Below are 20,972 nucleotides of genomic sequence, written 5' to 3' on the forward strand. Positions count from 1 at the left end.
CGTCTTACAGCGGAACACAACTCCGCTCCCTCTTTTGATGGTGTATGTTCGGGCATTCGCACCTTTTCTTACCCGCTTTTTACAAACTATGGTCGGACATTTAAACCTTCTTGTAGCCGAAAACCTGCACTCCCTCTTTTGATCATACATTGTCGGGCATTCGCACCTTTTCTTACCCGCTTTTTACAAACTATGCTCGGACATTCAAACCTTGTTGTAGCCAAACACATCCACTCCTGCTTTTGTTGATGTATGGTTGGGCATTCGAACCTACTTGTTGACCGCTTTTCATTAATTATGGTTGGACATTCACACCTTGTCGCAGCCAAACACCTCCGCTCCCTGTTTTGATCATGTATGGTTGGACATTCGCACCTTTTCTAACCCGCTTTTTGCAAACTATGGTCGGCCATTCACAGCTTCCTCTCCACCATACTTGTATGGTGGGATATTCACACCCACTTGCATCCGAAGACCTCCGCCCCCACTTTTGTTGATATTTAGTCGGTCATTCACACCTTACCCGTTTTCTTGCAGCCAAACACCTCTGATCTCGCTTTTGATGATGTAAGATTGGGCATTCAGACCTTGCTTTTCCTGATTTTCACCAACTATAGACGGACATTCACACCTTCTTGCAGCCGAACACTTCCGCTCCACCTTTTAGGTTTCTATCACACCTTTTTTTTCACCGCATTTTATAGATTATGGTTGGAAATTCTCAACCACTCATCCGAAGACCTCTCCTCCCGCTTTTGTTAATATATTTGAACTTTAGTCAGACATTCACACCTCATTGCAGCCAAACACCACCTCTCTAGCTTTTGATGATGTATGGTCCGGCATTCTTACCGTTTCTAACACATTTTTCAGCAATTATGGTAGGACATTCACACCTTCTTGCAGCTGAACACCTCCTCTCCCACTTATGATCATGTGCGGATTGATTTTCGAAAATTTTCTTTCATGTTTTCTAGCAATTAATGATGGACATTTAGACCTTCTTGCAGCTGAACACCTCCGCTCCCGCTTTTGATCATACATTGTCAGGCATTCGCACCTTGTCTTACCCGCTTTTTACAAACTTTAGTCGAACATTCACACCTTTTTGCAGCCGAACACAGTTTTTTGCAGCCGAATTTGGGCATTCGAACCTTTTCATACCCACTTTTTACCAACTATGGTCGGACATTCACACCTTCTTACAGCGGAACACGTCCGCTCCCTCTTTTGATGGTGTATGTTCGGGCATTCGAACCTTTTCTTACCCGCTTTTTACAAACTATGCTCGGACATTCAAACCTTCTTGTAGCCGAACACATCCATTCCTGCTTTTGATGATGTATAGTTGGGCATTCGAACCTACTTGTTGCCAGCTTTTCATTAATTATGGGTGGACATTCACACCTTGTCGCAGCCAAACACCTCCGCTCCCTGTTTTGATCATGTATGGTTGGACATTCGCACCTTTTCTCACCCGCTTTTTGCAAACTATGGTCGGCCATTCACAGCTTCCTCTCCACCATACTTGTATGGTGGGATATTCACACCCACTTGCATCCGAAGACCTCTGCCCCCACTTTTGTTGATATTTAGTCGGTCATTCACACCTTACCCGCTTTTGGCAAACTATGGCCTTCTTGCAGCCAAAAACCTCTGATCTCGCTTTTGATGATGTAAGGTTGGGCATTCAGACCTTGCTTCACCTGCTTTTCACCAAATATAGTCGGACATTCACACCTTCTTGCAGCCGAACACTTCCGCTCCACCTTTTAGTTTTCTATGGGGCATTCACACCTTTTTTTTCACCGCATTTTATAAAAACACCACAGGAACACCGTATTGAGGCTTTGTTCTGCGGGAGCAGGGCATCAGGCTAGTTGGCATAGCCACCTTCCCCATGGTTAGCTTTGCTTGGTTGAGACGCTTGCTCCCCCCCCCCTTGCTCCTCGGCTAACCAAGTAGGAACAATCGGGCCCTTTTCGATGGCTGCCTTGTCTTTTACTCTGTGCAAAAGACAAGGCAGCCACAAACAACACGGGAACACCGTATTGAGGCTTTGTTCTGACCGCTCATTCAGTGTCGCGTTTCTTTAAAGCAATTCTCCCGGTTAGCCCGCACTCGGCTCGCTCCCAGAGCCGTGTTAAAGTCTGCTTCGCATTCACTCTCTTTTCTCAGCAGATTAAAAGAAAGTTTCATCTTGGGCTCCCTGAAACTTCCATCCTGCACCGCTGTTTGCTTTTTCACAAGAGCAGAGGAGAGCGCACCGTTCCCAGCGGCACTGCAGTACCGGGTCGATGCTTGGAGTGAACGGAGCAAGCTCCTTTTTCAACTCCTATTGATAAAAATCCATTTAATATGTAGTCCTCGCATAGAGGACATATCAGACATTAAACTGATAAGAACAGATACTACACTTGATCTTAGCCAAAAGGCAGAGAAGCGATAACTGTCCACTGGTTCACGTCCGAGGGCCCTTCCTGGCACAATGCGCACTTGTAGCGGTGTTCTTTTTATGGCCATAGTGTCACTTTGCACCTCCGCCCACCCGCTGCACTGAGCACTCTTCAGCCCTTTTAAATGGTATAACTTTACACTACCGCACGCTCCAGCGAGCACCATTCAAGCAACAACTTTGCACTCCAGCTTCGAACATCGGCACAGTCGCAACAAGTAAGGCGACTCTACTCAGAGAAGTCACTCTGCACAGTAACAAGATTTCTTTTGCACAGACAGAAAGGGCTTCACCCGCAAAGGTAAAGCCTGCCAAAAATAGAAACAACTCATTAGTGCTGCTCAACGTTGTACTTTGCAGTAAAAGAAAGAGCAAATCTAAAGTTTCAGGAATCCGAGAATAAGCTTACTTTCACGAGTTCTTCACGGTTTCGGATTTTGCTATAAAATGAATTCCTTCACTCAAACTAAATTAAAACTGCTAAACCGCTAATCTGTTACATGCAAGGCAGATGTCAAATTCACAGAAAAAGGATCTAAGGGTATTTGGCCAATCGAGCTGTAGCAGCTTCGGTAAAAGAGTATAAGTTGAAGAGTTTGTGAATAAAGGTGTGCGCACACATAGTGAGTTGTAGGAAAATAGGCAGGGAGCAATGCCGGCTGGGGTATATGTTCTTATATGTTGTCTGACTGTTTGATTTGAATGTGTTGTGTAAGTGTCCTGTTGAATGTTACATGTTTGGGCTTTGACACGCTTCACTGTGGTTGTTAACTGTGTGGTGTGTCCTGAAATGTTATATGTTTGGGGTGTGTGACATGCTTAATGCTTTTCAGTAGCAACCCACTTATTCATATATAGCAACTGACAACATAAGAAGTCCGGACGTACTTTGATAGTAGTTGTAGAAGTATCCTTATTGATAATAGATAAACTAATTCATAGTGATAGAACAGTAGATGAACAGGTGCCTGCACATGTCTCATGAAAATAAAATGGGTGTATGATTGCTGACGGCAGAGCAATACTGCCAAACTTATGAGTTCTTGTGGCAAACTTGATTCAGTGTCTTGACGTGTATACGCTGTTTCGCTGACTTGTCACAAGAAACAAAGTGTGTTTGATAAGATCCGACCATTTTATTACGGGAGGATCAGTATGTATGGATTCTGATGTGACTGATAAACCCATTCGTATCTAAAGCATAATCTAATACGTGAGACAACGCCCTGAAACACAATCAAAAAAAAAAAAAGAGAGAGTGGTTTTGTGTCCCCACAGTCCATAATGTAGAAAAGAGAGAAAAAAGCCTTTCTGATTTGGTGTGTGTGCTCACAGTGCAGAGTGTAGAGAAAAGAGAGAAAAGAAAGCCGTTTTGGTGTCACAGGTGTTGTGACTTACACACACACATTTCTGAATTGAGAAAGGAAATTATTTTAGAGGAAGCACTAGAGTTTAGATCCCACATTTGTTGATAGGCATTCATTTAATTTTTCTTTTAATCAGTTTTAAAGTGAATACTAACTGAGAAGTGAAAAAGGTGAAGAGTTTAGAAGCTTGGTTCAAGAGCAAAACTTGGTTTATGATCAGCTGAGTCTCTAAACAGAACAGCAAAGGGCTTCATCGAACATTTAAAAAAGATTCAGATTGTTAGAATATCCAGAATTTATAGGAATGGTGGTGATTACTCTTATTTTCTAGAATGGAAATAACTGTGTCTGTTTTATGAATTTAAGGGGCTAAAAAGTTTTGTTCTCGTTTTTCTATGATTAACCGAATGTATGTGAGAGTCCAAACAGACAGAAGGGTTACGGCCGAGCGCTGGACCTTCCCAAAAAGATGAGACAGGCTGGACCCGTGCCATACTAGTTAAGACCTGCCTGTGGATAACAGGTTCTTTAAACTCTCACAAACTCACACACGTTCGCACACATACACCCATACACACACACATTCTTGAACTTGCTGCAAGACTAAACCTTTGCATTAACTGACTCCAGCAACTCTGAGTCTCATTGAGAGACTTTTCTCAACAATTGGGTCCTCAAACCAGATCTCAACGTTTTTTCCGCTGTCCAGGGTCGGAGCTGAAACCGTGCACGGGGGAGTCCAGTACTCCTAATTAAAGACCCCCTGCTGAATTGCGGTAATTAGGGGCCAGTGTCCACTGAAAGCGGGAAAAAGGGACGAAATCGTACTTTTGAATCAATGGCCAGAAGCCATTGGCAGTAAAGGCATCAACAATAATGGTGTTATTTCACCCATTAACACTTAAGGTACCTCATGCAGTGGCTGTGATATGGTTACTTAACAAAATATCTTTACCAGACATCTCTCCTACATAACAGTTATTCTTTCACAGCCACACCTTGTTGTCGAGAGATGTGCTACACTTAATCCATCCACACTGCTACCTACCCCACAGATGGAAAGCCTCATGATTGCATGTCAGAAATAACCATGAGTGTTTTACCCAGGCCAGACTTAACTGATATACGTTATGAAAATGCAGAAATAACTATATTTATTCAACAGGTCAAGCAAAAAACCCCGATGGCACAAATGCTACAGGATTTGCAGTAGTAACAGAAACTGAAGTTTTCTTAAAACAACCACTACCAAAAAATTACTCTGTTCAAGCAGTCGAATTGGTAGCTTTAACTGAAGCTTGTAAATTAAATAACAAAAAGGTTGTTAACGTTTACACTGACAGTCAGTATGCCTTCTCAACTGTACATGTGTTAACACAGCATTGGAAAAACAGGTATGTTGACATCCACAGCTAAATATATAAACTACAAATATTTTAGCATTATTAGATGTTATTCAATTGCCATCTACAATAGACTCGTATGAATGACCGGAAGGAAAACCATACTGCCAAAGAATTTGTTTAAATATGCTGCAGTATTGAGCCACGGACCATGTCATGTCTCAACAGGAGGGATAGAAGCAATAATGAACAAGGTTTTTACAGCATATGGTTTTACTAATTATTGAAATTTTTTTTTTAGAATAAATAAATGAATAAAGTTTTGTCTAGCAGGTCAAATATGTGCAAAATACATTCCACAGGGCAATCTAAGACCAAAACGAAGATAATTCCCTAAGCCAGTGTATCTTTTTCAACATATTTGTTTGGATTTCATTATTTGATTATTGTGTAGATTTCATTGAACTAAATTAATGTTAAGGGAAACGATTCTGCTCAGTGACAACAGAGGTTTTTACCAAATGGTCTGAAATATTTCCATGTGCACAAGCAGATGCACTCTCAGTAGCAAAATCACGCGTAAAATAACTAATTTCTAGATTTGAAATTCCTGAAAAGATCTTCAGTGATAATTTGACACACTTTGTAAACAATGTCATCTCACTGATGGCAAAGAACTTAAAATAGACCTTAGAAACCACTGTGATATAGAAGGTTTCGCTAACACATTGGAATTGTTTTACTATTTACATATGCATGTGCAGTGAAGAATTGCTTGCTGCTGATAAATGCAAAGAAGAACAGCTTACACATAAATGCTCACATATAGGCTGCTGAATGCAATGAAGACCTGCTTATCCAGTAAAGTTCAATGTCAATGTGTAATATTCAATTAGGATTTGCAAAACAGTGAAGTTAAACAATGAATGGGTCCATAGTCGGTATGAGAAGACTACAGGAATATTTACCTGGGTGTACCAAACAGAGATGAGAAAATTGCGATAAATTATTGTTTGTTTGTTTGTTAGTATGTATATGAATGTTATGTGTATAAACTGTGTTGAGTTGTAGTTACTCAGTAGTGTCTCAGTGAAACAACCCACGGGGGAAGCCTTGCGGTGACAACAAAAGCAGTGTTTTACTGATCAGTCAAGTTGCTCCAGTGTACTCCATACAAACTGGTTGGCTACTGAAGGGATAGAAAATGGGGAATACTTGTTTTAAAGCAAACAAGGAATTAGATGGGGAAAATACATGTTTTAATGGGACCCAGACAATATTAAATACTCAGACAGATGGGAGAAGAAGTGTAGTTTTGTAGGAAATCACAAAATTATTACATAAAGTTAGTGAAATCAATTGAAGAATGCCTTTCTGAAGAGCTGTTTACCACAGATGAGCAGCTTTGCGACCAAGCACATTGTAGATCGCTTTACTGCCAAAATGATCTAATTTAATGGATTGGTTTAGACATGCATAACAGCATTTTAAGAACAAAGAGAGAAACAAAAAGGGACAACGCTTCATGGTGGAAGGTGATGTATAAATAACTGTGTATATGATGAAGGAGAGACCATTTGAGCAGCACAGCCATTTCGCAGCACAGGGACAGCAGTCCAAGTTAAAGGATCTCCCACGTGGTATCACCTGTCACACTGTGTCAAGGCATCAAAAGAAGAAAAAATCACCAAACTCAAGGACAAAGAGACGAAGACTCCGGTGAACGAAGAGAGAGGACTTACAAACCAGAAATACAAAAGGATGCTCGATATCAAGATCCAGAAGAAGAGGCTAACAATGCCACGAACACTTACGATGCTGGGAATGATGCCAGCAATGAACAGAGAAGAAGATTCAGTGTCATCAATCTGCAACACGTGCCTCTAATGAGGGGGTAAATATAGAATCCTCAACGATTACAACGTCTCTGGGAACTGTGACAACAACAAGGTTTAAACCATTTTGATATATATTGTAACCTATTGGCTAAGGAATAGTGCTGAAAATGAGGTAAATCTAATCTACCACTGTCCTTGGTCTTCTGTAGGGTTTTTAAACTAATACGTGGTGGTTTGTTTTTCCACAGAAATTTGGAGATGCATGAATCTAGTGACTTAAACCAAGTAGCAGATGGTTTTATGGGGATCATTGAGAACAAATAGTTAACTTTTGGTAGTATCATCATTTTAATGGTTGTAACTCTCCCCATAAGTGATATAGGTAAGGACTTCCAATGAGAGAGATCGTCCTCTACTCTCTTTAATAATTGCACATAATTTAGCTTTGTTAGCTCTGAGAGCCTGGAGGAAATGTTTATGCCTAAATATCTAATATTTCCTGACTGTAAAGTGATCGCAGGTATATTCTGGACCCTACAGTTAATGGGCAGAACTGTGGTCTTAGACCAGTTGATAGAGTAGTCAGAAAGTGCCGAGAATTTATTTATGAGTGTGATCGTGTGAGTGAGAGACGTCTCTGAGTTCTGAAGGAAAAATAATACATCATCAGCATAAAGACTTATTTTATGCTCAATATTTTGGGGTTGGATGCCTTTAATATTTCTATCTTGTCTGATAGCAGCTGCTAAAGGTTTGATGAAAATAGCAAAAAGTGAGGGAGAAAGTGAGCAACCCTGTCTTGTACCTCTCTGCAGACTGAAGCTTGGAGAAGTTTGATCATTTGTCCTGACACTTGCATTTGGGGAGCTATATAATATCCTTATCCAGTTGATGAAGTGTGACCCAAACCCGAATTTGTTTAATGCTGCGAATAAAAATTTCCAGTTCACTCCATTAAATGCTTTTTCTGCATCTAGAGAGTCGATTGTGGTTTCCAAGTTGTTGATGGTAGAATAGTCTATGAGATTAATTATCCGGTTTGTGAACGAACTGTTGTGCCTACTGCTCTTCAGCCTGTCAAATGAAACGTAGAATTTAAAACGTGACAAATGAACGAAGACCCAAGGAGTTGAGTCGTAAACTAATCAATACTGTTTCCTGTGCGAGGACCCGTCAGTCGAGGAGTTGAGTCATGAACGAATCAATACTAATCACTCACCTAGTCCTGCTCCCCAGAGCTCTCTCCACAGCTCTCTCCTGCAGCTGATGCACCACGCCACCTCCACAGCCATGTTGATAGGTCCACAGAGACTTCAAGCCAGAACTTCTGGACAGGCGCACAAAACCACAAAGCGTGTGCATAATCATCAGGTGTGTTATCTGTGCAATGTCAGCAGTTGTTTGAGTGTGTTAGACCCATCCTGAACATCCTTTGTCCTGTATAGTGTGTTCTATGAAAAATTCTGTATTGTATGAGCTGTAAATTAGGATTTTGAGTCATTCTGAAGGTGTTCAAACATATTTGTGGCCAGAAGCTATAACTAGAACTGATGGATAAATCTGCCTCCCATTTTGAGGACGGTAGAGACATTGTGTCATCTATCTTAGACAATAATTTATATATTTTTGATAGTAGTTTTGGGGTGCAGATGCTTAGAAATTCTGCTACCCTAATCGGGAGTTGTAAGTCTGGTTGGTGGAGGATATATTTCTTTGTTATTATAGACTTAAGTTGTTGATATTCTAGGAATTTATTGCTGCCTATCTCATGTTGTGATATGAGCTCATCAAATGAAATAAAATGTCCATTTTGGATTATATGTTCCAGATGTTTGATTCTTTTGATCTTCCACAGAGTAAAGTTTAGCATTTTTTTGTTTTGCAGGATGTCAGGATTGTTCCAGATGGGTGTAAGCTTACACGGGACAAGTGAAGACTTTGTTATTTTAAGAAATTCCCACCAGGCTGTCAGAGAGGTGCTGATGTTAATGCTTTTGAAACATTTGTGATTTTTTACGTTTTGACTAATAAGTGGCAGGTCAGAGATTTCCAGATTATCACACAATGCTTGTTCTATATTTATCCATGTTCATCTATTGGGCTAGGTTTAAACCATTTTGATATATACCGTAACCTATTGGCTAAGGAAGAGTGCTGAAAATTAGGTAAATCTAATCCACCACTGTCCTTGGTCTTCTGTAGGGTTTTTAAACTAATACGTGGTGGTTTGTTTTTCCACAGAAATTTAGAGATGCATGAATCTAGTGACTTAAACCAAGTAGCAGGTGGTTTTATGGGGATCATTGAGAACAAATATTTAACTTTTGGTAGTATCATCATTTTTAATGGTTTTAACTCTCCCCATAAGTGATATAGGTAAGGACTTCCAACGAGAGAGATTGTCCTCTACTGTCTTTAATAATTGCACATAATTTAGCTTTGTTAGCTCTGAGAGCCTGGAGGAAATGTTTATGCCTAAATGTCTAATATTTCCTGACTGTAAAGTGATCGCAGGTATATTCTGGACCCTACAGTTAATGGGCAGAACTGTGGTCTTACACCAATTGATAGAGTTTTTTTTTCTGTGGCTGGAAGGGCTGCTTTTACTGTCTGTGAAACTTGAGATAGAACAGTGGAAAGGTTTCGACAGTAAGACAACATAGCATCATCACAAACAGTTGTGGAAGGGAGGGGTCTAGTTACAGGTCCCAATCCCAGTTTAGGAGGTCTGCCAAATAAAATTTCAAATGGGCTGAGATTCACTCGAGCTCTGATTCTCATTCTCATGTAGGTAAGCAAAATAGGTAATGCTTTTGTCCATGGCACACCTATTTCTTCACAACATTTGGCTAACTTGGACTTTCATGAACCATTTTCTCTTTCCACAGCACCTCCACTCAAAAGCCCGACTATACACCATCAAAAGCGGGAGCAGAGGTGTTCAGCTGCAAGAAGGTCTCAATGTCCATCAATAATTGCTATAAAACATGAAAGAAAATTTTCGAATATCAAACCGCACATGATCATATGCGGGAGAGGAGGTGTTCAGCTGCAAGAAGGTGTGAATGTCCACCCATAATTCCTGAAAAATGGGTAAAAAAAGGTGTGAATGTCAGATCATAATTTGCAAAAACCTGATGAGAAATGGTGAGAATGCCCGACTATACACCATCAAATGCGGGAGCGGAGGTGTTCGGCGGTGAGTAGGTGTGAATGTCCGACCATACTTGCTGAAAAATATGACAAAGCAGTTTTCACTCTGTTTGAGTGAAGGAATTCATTTTATATCAAAATCCGGAATTGTGTAGAACTCGTGGAAATAAGTTTATTCTTGGATTCCTAAAGGTTTAATGTTGTTCTTTGGTATACTGCAAAGTAATACTTTCTATTTTGTTGAAACCGATTCAGACATGGATAAATATGAAGGACAAAGCAGTTTTAACTTGGTTTGAGTGAAGGAATTCATTTCATATCAAAATCCGAAATTGTGTAGAACTCGTCAATCGACGCTTATTCTCGGATTCCTGAAAAGGTTTAGAGTTGTTCTTTCCTATCCTACAAAGTACAACGTTCTTTTTTTGTTTAAAGCTATATAGACATGGATAAATATGAAGGACAAAGCAGTTCCTTCTGGGGGTACAGTAGCTCCCGGAATATGGTGACTGCAGGCCCTGAGCCTGGTGGACATCAGGCCCTCCTGCCCTGTGTTGGGTCCCAGGTTGCGGGGATGCCTATTGCAGCCAGTCTCTGGCTGCCCTCTCCGGGGTGGGAGGGACCAGGAGGATGAATTAATTATTCTGCTAGTTTATATATTTTAAACATAAACAATAAAAATTTATAAAACTTCCCTTGGCAAGGCAAATCTGTTTGGCATAAAAGGTATTCAGACTACAATTCTGCTGCCATAATGCACAACTCTGGATTTTGATATAAAATGAATTCCTTCACTCAAACAAAGTTAAAACTGCTTTGTCCTTCATATGTATCCATGTCTAAATAGCTTTAAACAAAAAAGAACGTTGTAATTTGCAGGATAGAAAAGAACAACTCTAAACCTTTAGGAATCCGAGAATAATCTTATTTTCACGAGTTCTACACAATTTCGTATTTTGATATAAAATGAATTCCTTCACTCAAACCAAGTTAAAACTGCTTTGTCCTTCATATTTACCCATGTCTAAATAGCTTTAAACTAAAAAGAACGTAGTACTTTAAAGGATAGGAAAGAACAACACTAATTTTTTTCAGGAAACCGAGAATAAGCTTCTTTTCACGAGTTCTACACAATTTCGGATTTTGATATAAAATGAATTCCTTCACTCAAACCAAGTTAAAACTGCTTTGTCCTTCATATTTATCCATGTCTAAATAACTTTAAACAAAAAAAGAACGTTGTACTTTGCAGGATAGGAAAGAACAACTCTAAACCTTTTCAGGAATCCGAGAATAAGCGTCGATTGACGAGTTCTACACAATTTCGGATTTTGATATAAAATGAATTCCTTCACTCAAACCAAGTTAAAACTGCTTTGTCCTTCATATTTATCCATGTCTAAATAACTTTAAACAAAAAAAGAACGTTGTACTTTGCAGGATAGGAAAGAACAACTCTAAACCTTTTCAGGAATCCGAGAATAAGCGTCGATTGACGAGTTCTACACAATTTCGGATTTTGATATAAAATGAATTCCTTCACTCAAACTAAGTTAAAACTGCTTTGTCCTTCATATTTATCCATGTCTGAATAGGTTTCAACAAAAAAGAAAGTATTACTTTGCAGTATACCAAAGAACAACACTAAACCTTTAGAAATCCGAGAATAAGCTTCTTTTCACCAGTTCTACACAATTTTAGATTTTGATATTAAATGAATTCCTTCACTCAAACCAAGTTAAAACTGCTTTGTCCTTCATATTTACCCATGTCTAAATAGCTTTAAACAAAAAAGAACGTAGTACTTTAAAGGATAGGAAAGAACAACACTAAATTTTTTCAGGAATCCGAGAATAAGCTTCTTTTCACGAGTTCTACACAATTTCGGATTTTGATATAAAATGAATTTCTTCACTCAAACCAAGTTAAAACTGCTTCGTCCTTCATATTTATCCATGTCTGAATCGGTTTCAACAAAATAGAAAGTATTACTTTGCAGTATACCAAAGAACAACCCTAAACCTTTAGGAATCCGAGAATAAACTTATTTCCACGAGTTCTACACAATTTCGTATTTTGATATAAAATGAATTCCGTCACTCAAACCAAGTGAAAACTGCTTTGTCATATTTTTCAGCAAGTATGGTTGGACATTCACACCTACCCTACTCACAGCCGAACACCTCCACTCCCGCATTTGATGGTGTATAGTCGGGCATTCTCACCATTTCTCATCAGGTTTTTGCAAATTATGATCTGACATTCACACCTTTTTTTACCCATTTTTCAAGAATTATGGGTGGACATTCACACCTTCTTCCAGCTGAACACCTCCTCTTCCGCATATGATCATGTGCGGTTTGATATTCGAAAATTTTCTTTCATGTTTTCTAGCAATTATTGATGGACATTGAGACCTTCTTGCAGCTGAACACCTCTGCTCCCGCTTTTGATGGTGTATAGTCGGGCTTTCGAGCCTTTTCTTCCCCGGTTTTTACAAATTATGGTTGGACATTCAGACCTTCTTGCAGCCGAAAACCTCCGCTCCCTCTTTTGATCATACATTGTCGGGCATTCGCACCTGTTCTTAACCGCTTTTTACAAAACATGGTCGGACTTTCACACCTTCTTGTAGCCGAACACATCTCTTCCCGTTATTGATTGTGTACAGTCGGGCATTTTAACCTTTTCTTACCCGCTTTTTACCAACTACGGTCGGTCATTCACACCTTCTTATAGCGGAACACCTCCGCTCCCTCTTTTGATGGTGTATGTTCGGGCAGTCGAACCTTTTCTTACCCGCTCTTTACAAACGATGCTCGGACATTCAAACCTTCTTGTAGCCGAACACATCCAGTCCTGCTTTTGATGATGTATGGTTGGGCATTCGCACCTTTTTTTTTTACCCATTTTTGAGGAATTATGGGTGGACATTCACACCTTCTTGCAGCTGAACACCTCCGCTCCCAATTATGAACATGTGCGGTTTGATATTCGAAAATTTTCTGTAATGTTTTCTAGCAATTATTGATGGACATTCAGACCTTCTTGCAGCTGAACCCCTCTGCTCCCACTTTTGATGGTGTATAGTCGGGCTTTCGAGCCTTTTCTTCCCCGGTTTTTACAAATTATGGTTGGACATTCAGACCTTCTTTTAGCCGAAAACCTCCGCTCCCTCTTTTGATCATACATTGTCGGGCATTCGCACCTTTTCTTTCCCGCTATTTACAAAACATGGTCGGACTTTCACACCTTCTTGTAGCCGAACACATTCGCTCCCGCTATTGATTGTGTACAGTCGGGTATTTTAACCTTTTCTTACCCACTTTTTACCAACTACGGTCGGACATTCACACCTTCTTATGGAGGAACACCTCCGCTCCCTCTTTTGATGGTGTATGCTCGGACATTCAAACCTTCTTGTAGCCGAACACTTCCAGTCCTGCTTTTGATGATGTATGGTTGGGCATTCGCACCTTTTTTTTTACCCATTTTCGAGGAATTATGGGTGGACATTCACACCTTCTTGCAGCTGAACACCTCCTCTCCCACTTATGATCATGTACGGTTGGATATTCGAAATTTTTTTTTCATGTTTTCTAGCAATTATTGATGGACATTCAGACCTTCTTGCAAATGAACACCTCCGCTCCCGCTTTTGATGGTGTATAGTCGGGCTTCCGAGCCTTTTCTTCCCCGGTTTTTACAAATTATGGTTGGACATTTAGACCTTCTTGCAGCCGAAAACCTCCGCTCCCTCTTTTGATCATACATTGTCGGGCATTCGCACCTTTTCTTATCCGCTTTTTACAAACCATGGTTGGACTTTTACACCTTTTAGTAGCCAAACAACTCCGCTCCCGCTATTGATTGTGTACAGTCGGGTATTTTAACCTTTTCTTACCCGCTTCTTACCAATTATGGTTGGACATTCACACCTTCTTACAGCGGAACACCTCCGCTCCCTGTTTTGATCAATTATGGTCTGGCAATACTACCTTTTCTTACCCGTTTTTTGAGTAATTATGGCTGGACATTCACAGCTTCTTGCAGCCGAACACCTCTTCTCCCGCTTTTGATGATGAATGGTCCGGCATTCTTACTTTTTCTAACACATTTTTCAGCAATTATTGTCGGTCATTCACACCTTTCTCCTCAGCTTTTTGCAAATTATGATCTGACATTCACACCTACTTGCAGCCGAACACCTCGGTTTCCGCTTTTGATGGTGTATATTTTGGCATTTGAACCTTTTCTTACCCGCTTTTTACAAATCATGGTCGGACTTTCACACCTTCTTTTAGCCGAGCAACTCCGCTCCCGCTATTGATTGTGTAGAGTCGGGTACTTTAACCTTTTCTTACCCGCTTTTTACCAACTATGGTCGGATATTCACACCTTCTTACAGCGGAACACCTCCGCTCCCTCTTTTGATGGTGTATGTTCTGGCATTCGAACCTTTTCTTACCCACTTTTTACAAACTATGCTCGGACATTCACACCTTCTTGCAGCGAAACACCTCCGCTCCTTCTTTTGATTGTGTATGTTCGGGCATTCGAACCTTTTCTTACCCGCCTTTTACAAACTATGGTCGGACATTCAAACCTTCTTGTGGCCGAACACATCCACTTCTGCTTTTGATGATGTATAGTTGGGCATTCACACCTTTTCTTACCCATTTTTCAGTAATTATTGGTGGACATTCAGACCTTCTTGCAGCTGAACACCTCCGCTCCCGCTTTTGATGGTGTATAGTCGGGCTTTCGAGGCTTTTCTTTAACGGTGTTTACAAATTATGGTTGGAAATTCAGACCTTGCAGCCGATAACCTCCGCTCCCTCTTTTGATCATACATTGTCGGGCATTCGCACCTTGTCTTACCCGCGTTTTACAAACCACGGTCGGACTTTCACACCTTCTTGTAGCCGAACAACTCCGCTCCCGCTATTTATTGTGTACAGTCGGATATTTTAACCTTTTCTTACCCGCTTTTTACCAATTATGGTCGGACATTCACCCCGTCTTACAGCGGAACACCTCCGCTCCCACTTTTGATGGTGTATGTTCGGGCATTCGAACTTTTTCTTACCCACTTTTTACAAACTATGGTCGGACATTCAAACCTTCTTGTAGCAGAACACAACCACTTCTTATTTTGATGATGTATGGTTGGGTATTCGCACCTTTTCTTACCCATTTTTCAGGAATTATGGGTGGACATTCACACCTATTTGCAGTCGAACAGCTCTGCTCCCACTTTTGATGGTATATATTCGGGCATTCGAACATTTTCTTAACTGCTTTTTACAAACTTTGGTCGGACGTTCACACCTTCTTGCAGCCGAACACCTCCGCTTCCGCTTTTGATGGTATATATTCGGGCATTCGAACATTTTCTTACCCGCTTTTTACCAACTATGGTCGGACATTCACACCTTCTTACAGCGAAACACCTCCGCTCCCTCTTTTGATTGTGTATGTTCGGGCATTCGAACCTTTTCATACCCGCTTTTTACAAACTATGCTTGGATATTCAAACCTTCTTGTAGCCAAACACATCCACTCCTGCTTTTGTTGATGTATGGTTGGGCATTGGAACCTACTCTTTGCCCGCTTTTCATTAATTATGGGTGGACATTCACACCTTCTTGCAGCTGAACACCTCCGCTCCCAATTATGATCATGTGCGGTTTGATATTCGAAAATTTTCTTTAATGTTTTCTAGCAATTATTGATGGACATTCAGACCTTCTTGCAGCTGAACCCCTCTGCTCCCGCTTTTGATGGTGTATAGTCGGGCTTTCGAGCCTTTTCTTCCCCGGTTTTTACAAATTATGGTTGGACATTCAGACCTTCTTTTAGCCGAAAACCTCCGCTCCCTCTTTTGATCATAAATTGTCGGGCATTCGCACCTTTTCTTACCCGCTTATTACAAACCATGGTTGGACTTTCACACCTTTTAGTAGCCAAACAACTCTGCTCCCGCTATTGATTGTGTAGAGTCGGGTATTTTAACGTTTTCTTACCCGCTTCTTACCAATTATGGTTGGACATTCACACCTTCTTACAGCGGAACACCTCCGCTCCCTGTTTTGATCAATTATGGTCTGGCAATACTACCTTTTCTTACCCGTTTTTGAATAATTATGGCTGGACATTCACAGCTTCTTGCAGCCGAACACCTCTTCTCCCGCTTTTGATGATGAATGGTCCGGCATTCTTACTTTTTCTAACTCATTTTTCAGCAATTATTGTCGGTCATTCACACCTTTCTCCTCAGCTTTTTGCAAATTATGATCTGACATTCACACCTACTTGCAGCCGAACACCTCGGCTTCCGCTTTTGATGGTGTATATTTTGGCATTTGAACCTTTTCTTACCCACTTTTTACAAACCATGGTCGGACTTTCACACATTCTTTTAGCCGAGCAACTCCGCTCCCGCTATTGATTGTGTAGAGTCGGGTACTTTAACCTTTTCTTACCCGCTTTTTACCAACTATGGTCGGACATTCAAACCTTCTTGTGGCCGAACACATCCACTTCTGCTTTTGATGATGTATAGTTGGGCATTCACACCTTTTCTTACCCATTTTTCAGTAATTATTGGTGGACATTCAGACCTTCTTGCAGCTGAACACCTCCGCTCCCGCTTTTGATGGTGTATAGTCGGGCTTTCGAGGCTTTTCTTCAACGGTGTTTACAAATTATGGTTGGAAATTCAGACCTTGCAGCCGAACACCTCCGCTCCCTCTTTTGATCATACATTGTCGAGCATTCGCACCTTGTCTTACCCGCGTTTTACAAACCACGGTCGGACTTTCACACCTTCTTGTAGCCGAACAACTCCGCTCCCGCTATTGATTGTGTACAGTCGGATATTTTAACCTTTTCTTACCCGCTTTTTACCAATTATGGTCGGACATTCACCCCGTCTTACAGCGGAACACCTCCGCTCCCTCTTTTGATGGTGTATGTTCGGGCATTCGAACTTTTTCTTACCCACTTTTTACATACTATGGTCGGACATTCAAACCTTCTTGTAGCAGAACACATCCACTTCTTATTTTGATAATGTATGGTTGGGCATTCGCACCTTTTCTTACCCATTTTTCAGGAATTATGGGTGGACATTCACACCTATTTGCAGTCGAACAGCTCTGCTCCCACTTTTGATTATGTTTGGTTGGATATTCGAACCTTTTCTTAACTGCTTTTTACAAACTTTGGTCGGACGTTCACACCTTCTTGCAGCCGAACACCTCCGCTTCCGCTTTTGATGGTATATATTCGGGCATTCGAACATTTTCTTACCCGCTTTTTACCAACTATGGTAAGACATTCACGCCTTCTTACAGCGAAACACCTCCGCTCCCTCTTTTGATTGTGTATGTTCGGGCATTCGAACCTTTTCATACCCGCTTTTTACAAACTATGCTTTGACATTCAAACCTTCTTGTAGCCAAACACATCCACTCCTGCTTTTGTTGATGTATGGTTGGGCATTGGAACCTACTCTTTGCCCGCTTTTCATTAATTATGGGTGGACATTCACACCTTCTTGCAGCTGAACACCTCCGCTCCCAATTATGATCATGTGCGGTTTGATATTCGAAAATTTTCTTTAATGTTTTCTAGCAATTATTGATGGACATTCAGACCTTCTTGCAGCTGAACCCCTCTGCTCCCGCTTTTGATATGTCTTTAATAATTGCACATAATTTAGCTTTGTTAGCTAAAGGGAAGAGGGAAGTCCTGGATCGCCTGGGGTACTCGGTGGAGGACCATCGCCGCCGGTTCAGAAGGACTAAACTGGGCCCCACGGACCGCCCGTTCACCTATGCGCAGCAGTTGACCGACGCAGCGACACGGTGGCTGCTGCTAGGGGACTCGAATGGAGAGCGGATGATACTGGGACAAATCGTCCTGGAACAGTTCGTGGAGGGGCTGCCAAGTGGTACGGCGGAGTGGGTACGCTGCCACCGACCCACTGACCTGGAGGCCGCGATCACCCTTGCGGAGGACCATCTGGCCGTTTTTTTCCAGGGCCGGACACCGGAGGCTCGACCCACAGAGGGTCCCTCAGGTGGCGGGGCAGGGGTGTTGGAGGTGAGGGCAGCCCGGTCATTTTCGTCGCGAGTGCCCGCTCATGGAGGTCGGACAGGTGATTTGGGTTGTTGGCCCTCCAGAGCCCTCCCCCGGTCCAGGAGGGACGTACAGCGTTCCGGTAAGGATTCAGGGGGGTACACATCAGGCAATGGTGGACTCGGGCTGCACACAGTATAGTTCACCAGAATCTGATTCGAACTGGGGCTTTGATAGAGGCAGAATGGGTGGATATTAGGTGTGTGCATGGGGATATTCACAGATACCCCGTGGTCCCGGTTGAAATTCGCTATAAGGGTAAAAAGCATAGTGTGAAGGCCGCGGTTAGCTCCTGCCTGGCGCACCCCCTGATTTTGGGAACCCATTGGCCCGGGTTTGATAGATTAGCGGGGCAGTGTGTGGGGGTGCGCTCACGACCGTCAGGGTCATGGGATATGTGTGCTGTCCTCAGCGGTGACGCGAGGTTGTCCAACACTGCAGACGGGGAGGGGGAGCCGACGGTACCTTCACAGGCGGCCCCGTCGGTTCCCGTGTTCGACTCCATGGAAGATTGTCCACTCGAGCAGTCTCGTGATGATACTCTACGCTATGCCTTGGATCAGGTGATAAAAATTGATGGTCATATGGTGCACCCTGACGCAGTGCTAACATATCCGCATTTTTTATTGTGCAGGGACAGAGTGAGTCGTGACACTCAGACAGAGGAAATCATAACACAGCTGTTGGTGCCGAAAAGCTGTCGGGAAATCGTTTTCCAGGCGGCTCATTATAACCCGATGGCGGGGCATATGGGGTATGAAAAAACAATGAATTGTATAATATTGGCCAGGCATTCGGGCAGACGTGCGCGTCCTGCTCCGAATGCCAGTTGGTTAACCAACAGGCCGTCCTGAAAGCACTTTGCGCCCATTGCCGCTGATTGAGGTCCCATTTGAGCGTATTAGGATGGACTATCGCAAGGTGAATGATGTGTCACGATTTGATGCCTATCCTATGCCCCGGGTCGACGAGCTCCTGGATCGCCTGGGCACTGATCGTTTTTTCACGACACTGGATTTGACCAAGGGCTACTGGCAGATTCCCTTGTCTCCAGAGTCTAAGGAAAAAACGGCCTTCTCCACTCCGTACGGGTTGTACCAATTTGTCACACTTCCGTTCGGGTTGTTCGGGGCCCAAGCCACATTTCAACGCCTTATGGATCGGATCCTGCGGCCGCATGCTGCGTATGCTGCCGCTTACCTGGATGACGTCATCATCCATAGCAACAGCTGGGCGGAGCATGATCAGCAGGTGGCGGCAGTGCTGGAGTCACTGTGGCAGGCGGGGCTCACGGCCAACCCAAAGAAGTGTGCAGTTGGACGGAGGGAGGTACGGTATCTGGGGTACCACTTGGGCGGCGGACAGGTGCGTCCACAGGTAGACAAGACAGCAACGATTGCAGCCTGCCCAAAACCTAAGACCAAGAAAGAGGTGAGGCGGTTTTTGGGGCTGGCCGGATATTACCGGCGATTTATTCCCAACTTCGCGGAGCTGACCAGCCCCTTGACCGACCTTACCCGAAAAGGTGCCTCTAATCCGGTCCGGTGGACGGAGCAGTGCCAGGCGTCACTTGAGAGGGTAAAGCAGACCCTCTGTGGGGAGCCTCTTCTCCACACACCTAACTCCTCTCTCCCATTTGTCCTGCAGACTGATGCATCGAGAAGGGGGTTGGGGGCTGTTCTGTCACAGCAGGTGTGGGGCGTTGACCGCCCAGTGCTTTACATCAGCCGGAAACTATCCGAGAGGGAGACCAGATACAACACGGTGGAGAGGGAGTGCCTGGCCATCCGGTGGGTGGTCGGCGCCCTGCGGTATTACTTGCTGGGGCGCCCATTGACCCTCTGCTCGGACCATGCTCCCCTCCAGTGGCTCCACCGAATGAAAAATGTCAATGCATGGATCACCCGCTGGTATCTGGCACTACAGCCTTTTAAATTCAAAGTGGTCCATAGGCCGGGGGCACAGATGGCGGTGGCCGACTTTCTTTCCAGCTCGCATGGCGAGGTGGGGGGGGGGGGGGGGGGGGGGGGGGGGGTAGGTTAGGCCAGACCGCTCCCCGGCCAAGGTCAGGCGGTGGAGGTATGTGGAGGGGGCGTGGTGCATCAGCTGCAGGAGAGAGCTGTGGAGAGAGCTCTGGGGAGCAGGACTATGTGAGTGATTAGTACACCGGCAGTCACTTGTCTAATCACTCTCCTCTTTTAAGAACTCAGAGCAGGAAGGAGGATTGAAGTGGAGTGGGCAGCACGAACCGGGAGGGAAGGCCTGCGAACGACTCCACATTCGTGAAAAAGGGTTAAATAAACTATAGGTTGAACCGTCCGCTGTCTCTGAGTCTCTCTGAATGAACCCGCAGTGGCAACAGGCCGCCACAATGTGGAATTTTTATCTTAGCCAATAATTTATATATTTTTGATAGTAGTTTTGGGGTGCAGATGCTTATAAATTCTGCTACCCTAATCGGGAGTTGTAAGTCTGGTTGGTGGAGGATATATTTTTTTGTTATTATAGACTTAAATTGTTGATATTCTAGGAATTTATTGCTGCCTATCTCATGTTGTGATATGAGCTCATCAAATGAAATAAAATGTCCATTTTGGATTATATGTTCCAGATGTTTGATTCCTTTGATCTTCCACAGAGTAAAGTTTAGCATTTTTTTGTTTTGCAGGAT

General features: G+C 42.8%; 1 non-coding gene across 1 annotated transcript; it reads right to left on the minus strand.

Moving 5' to 3' along the window:
- Positions 1-2,256: 2,256 nt before the first annotated feature.
- On the minus strand, positions 2,257-2,447 carry LOC140317042 (U2 spliceosomal RNA). The gene has a single exon (XR_011917393.1). It is a non-coding gene; the product is annotated as a U2 spliceosomal RNA (small nuclear RNA).
- Positions 2,448-20,972: the final 18,525 nt, after the last annotated feature.

Source organism: Leuresthes tenuis, unplaced genomic scaffold (assembly GCF_036924035.1).
Source record: "Leuresthes tenuis unplaced genomic scaffold, fLeuTen1.0.hap1 SCAF_10, whole genome shotgun sequence".
Taxonomy (NCBI): Eukaryota; Metazoa; Chordata; class Actinopteri; order Atheriniformes; family Atherinopsidae; genus Leuresthes; species Leuresthes tenuis.